The following is a 4,077-nucleotide window of genomic DNA, read 5'->3' on the forward strand; positions in this document are numbered from 1 at the left end:
CTTGTGGGCTGCAACTCAAGGCCACCGGCCTCCTCCCCGGAGCCCCAGGCAGAGAGAGGATGCAGATGGCCCTCCCGGGGCCCAGGGTTTAGCTGGGCCTGAACACACCGCACCTCGGTCTCGGCTGCCAAGAGACCCGGGACCGTTGCTGGGGCCCAGGCAGGAGGGTGGCCACCAGGGGCCAGACACATCAGGCTCATCACCAGCCCCTCTGGGCCTCAGTTTTCCTGCCTATTTTTTTTTTTATAGACTTATTTATTTATTTTTGGCTGCATTGGGTCTTCATTGCTGCGCTCAGGCTTTCTCTAGTTGCTGTGCGGGGGCTACTCTCCATTGCGGTGCATGGGCTTCTCGTTGCGGTGGCTTCTCTTGTTGCGGAGCACGGGCTCTAGGCGCGCAGGCTTCAGTAGTTGTGGCACGCGGGCTCAGTAGTTGCGGCTTGCGGGCTCTAAAGCACAGGCTCAGTAGATGTGGCGCACGGGCTTAGTTGCTCTGTGGTGTGTGGGATCTTCCCGGACTAGGTCTCGAACCCGTGTCCCCTGCATTGGCAGGCAGATTCTTAACCACTGCGCCACCAGGGAAGTCTCTTCCTGCCTATTTAAATGGGCCCGACAATCACGGAAAACCCTTCCAGCCCTGACACTCGGGGCTCCCTCCGAGGGCTACGTGCTGGGGCTCACTGGCTTTGCCCGGACCCTGTCCCCCCGCTGTCCACTTGGCTCCCTCCCTCCCCTCCCCTCCTTGAGGTCTTTGCTCAGATGGCACCTCTTCTCTGTGGCCTCCCTAACCACCTGCCAAAACGGCAACTGCACCCCCATTGCCCCAGGCCCCGGCCTGCTGTACTTAACAGCACGTTTGATCTGGTGTGCCCCACGGCCCACTCCTTAACCCTGGGTGTTGTCCTGCCTCTGGACCCTGAGTGATGCGTCCCGTGTGCGGTTCACCGTTGTACCTCCAGCGCCCAGTGTGGGAGCGCCACCCACGTCTGGGGGGGGGGAGGGGAGGGGGAGGGGGAAGGAAGGAAGGAGGGCGAACGAGGAAGTGTGCGCTTCCTATCTGGTGATGTAAGCCACGTGACCCCCACTCTCTTCGTTGGGAAATGTCCAGATAATATTTCCCGTCTGTGCCTGGCTGGTAAATGGGCCACACCTGGGCAGCTGCATGAAAGGGTGGATCTCACTAATAGCTGAGGACAGTTTCCAGGCAAGAACCTTCGTGTCCCGGGGTCTCAGAGGGTGCCGCTTGTTAGAGATGCCGGTTTCAGAGAGGACCGCTGAGCCCGGAGGAGACCAGCCTCATTGCCCCCATCTCTGCTACCCCAAGATGTCTGAGGGGTGGGCGGTGGAGATCAGACAGGGAACCACCTGAGCCCATCTCCCAGGCCAGAGCCAGTCCCAGCTACCATGGGGGCAGCCCGGGCGGCAGCCCCCCCCCCCCGTACACCCGCCCCTCCCCGCAGGGAGGCGCAGGCAGCATCTCGTTGTCACTGGCATCGCCTGACTTCTCCCCTGCCCCTCCTGCAGGCCGCCTCTGATCCCTAACTTAATTTATTTTGACATCCTCGCTGCCATTTGACCTCCCTATGGAGTCACGTGGTGCTTAGAAGTCATTATACCCCCTTGAAACAGGAAGTTGATTAAACCCTTCACAGAGCCGGTGTTGACAAGCATCGGTGGGGGCCCCTGGCACAAGTGCCCAGCGGCTCCCGTGCCTTGGGCTGAGCGGCCGCGGGGAGAGCGAGGCCCGGGCCCCCTTCCCCCCAGCGCAGCCACCAGGGCCCATTCTGGAGCAGCAGGCGTGGATTTCCTAGGGAGACTCCAGCTCTGCTGCTCACCTGCTGTGTGGCCTTGGGGGAGTGACTTCACTTCTCTGAGCCTCAGTTTCCTTGTCTGGCAAATGGGAATTCTAACCGTCCCTTCTTCAGAGAGCTGTCGTGGGCAGACGGTGCTCAGCACGGGCCCTGGCACTGAGGAACCGTCCACAGCTCACTGATACCACTGTAGGCCTGCTGAGTACCACAGAAAAGGCACCTGAGCCCTGCAAGCTGGACCAGAGAGGAGCGGCCTAATGTGGTCTGGAAGCAGTCAGGACCTCCCTGAGGAAGGGTGAGGGGGCCAGGCAGTGGGAGGGAAGGGTGCACTGGGTGGCAGGAACAGCTTGTGCAAAGGCCCTGTGGCCACAGGCCAGCGGGACGCACATTCAGGGAGGTTCAGAGAAGGTAAGAGTGGGGCCGGGCAGGGCCTGAGGTTATCACGTTCGCTCAGCGGAAGGCCCCGCTGGCTTCAGCCTGTAGTGGGGCCGGGAGCGGCTGTGGGGATCTGGCAGCGGTCAGGGTGGTAGGTAAGGCAAGCTTGGAGCGGGGGTTGGGCTGACAACAGTGTCCCCACAGGGCCTCTCAGAGCTATACGGAGCTGAAGTCGGGGACACTGGGGGCACAGTGAAGCAGAAAGAGGGCTCGCGGTGTGGCCTGGCCGTCAGAGGCCCCTCACCTGACCTGGGCTCGGGATGCGCCCCCCCAAAGTCTGTCCAGCCCTCCCAGCCTTTGCACCTGTCCCTCCCTCAGCTGAGAATGCCCTTCTGCCACCACTCTCTCCTGAGCAGTCTTCATCCTTCGGTGTCCAGCTTAAGTGTCTAGAACATTCTATGGTTCCCTGGGTCATCACCTAGCAACCAGTGCGGAGCCTGGGAGGTGGGAGGCGCCACAATCAGCCCCTTCCCCACCGGCAGCTCCTGCCCGGCCCCGGGCAGTCCTCCTGGGTCGGGGCAGCAGGGAGCATGCCCATCGGCAGAGCCAGGCCCACGGTTGCCAACCCACAGGGCAGAGGGCAGCGGTGGAGCAGACGTGAGCCCAGATCCACAGCGGCATCGAGGCTAGAGGAGCCCTGAGGGCCATGCCCCCTGCCCCCACTTACAGATGGGGAAGCCACGGAACTAACTGCTTAAGGACTTGCTCAGGGTCACAGCCTCCAATGCGGCAGAGCCAAGATTCAAACCCAGTTCTCCTGAGGCCCAGCCAGGGCTAAGAACCCGGGCTCTGGAGTGCACCTGCCTGGGGTCACAGGAAGTGCCACCACTTCTAAGCTGTAGGGCCACTCTGAACCTCAGTGTCTTCATCACCACCACGACAGCCCTGGAAGCTGTGTCCTAGGCCCAGCTCTGCCACTTTCTGCCTGGGTGGCCACCAGAGGGTTGCACAAGGACATCACGAGAGGCCATGAACCAGCCCAAAAGAAGGGCTCGGAAAAGGCTGGTGATGCCGATCATGACATCGCCCCTACAGCCATCCCCAGGAGACTTCCCTAGGCCCAGACAACCTTGGAGCCTTCCCGAGAGGCCTCCAGACTATCAGACCTTGAAATCCAGCAAAGCAGGAAACATCCAGGCCGTGGTCAGGGCAGCCCAGCTCCACGCCAAGCCCTTCTCAGCTCCATAGTGGGTGTTGCCAACCCCCAAGTGGACTGAATGCAGTTCTGTTTTCTCCACCAGTGATGTTTGGATGTGAATCTTGGCACTCCCACAGGGGATGCAGGTGGCCGAATGGAACCCTCTCCCATCTGAGCAGGGATCCCTGCAAAACCCCACGGAGATGGCACCTCCTCCAGTTAGCCTTCCTTGATTTCCCCAGGCAGAGGCGGTCGATCCTGCTCTGGGCTGAGCCGGGCCTGCCTTTCCACAGCATTTCTTACTGCTCTTTCCTCAGTTTATCGTCCTTATCAACAGACTTCCCCTGAGGGTGTAGTGGTCTGTGTGAGCGAGGTCCTGTGACACCACCATCGGATGGGTCACGAGCAAGCTGGAGTTTCCTCATCTGTACAGTGGCGGTAATAATATCCCCATGCAGGGCAGACAGAGGGGGCAAAGCATGGAAGCAAAGTGCCCCAGAAACATCACGGGCCTTGGTCAGGGCTGTCATGGCGGGGTGTTTTGTTTGTCTGTTTGTTTGTTTTTTATAAATTTATTTGTTTAATTTTGGGTGCGTTGGGTCTCCGTTGCTGCACACAGGGCTTCTCTGGTTGCGGAGAGCAGGGGCTACTCTTCGTTGCGGTGCGCGGGCTTCTCATTGCGGTGGATTCTCTT

Source organism: Kogia breviceps, chromosome 18, assembly GCF_026419965.1.
Source record: "Kogia breviceps isolate mKogBre1 chromosome 18, mKogBre1 haplotype 1, whole genome shotgun sequence".
In the NCBI taxonomy this organism is placed as follows: domain Eukaryota; kingdom Metazoa; phylum Chordata; class Mammalia; order Artiodactyla; family Physeteridae; genus Kogia; species Kogia breviceps.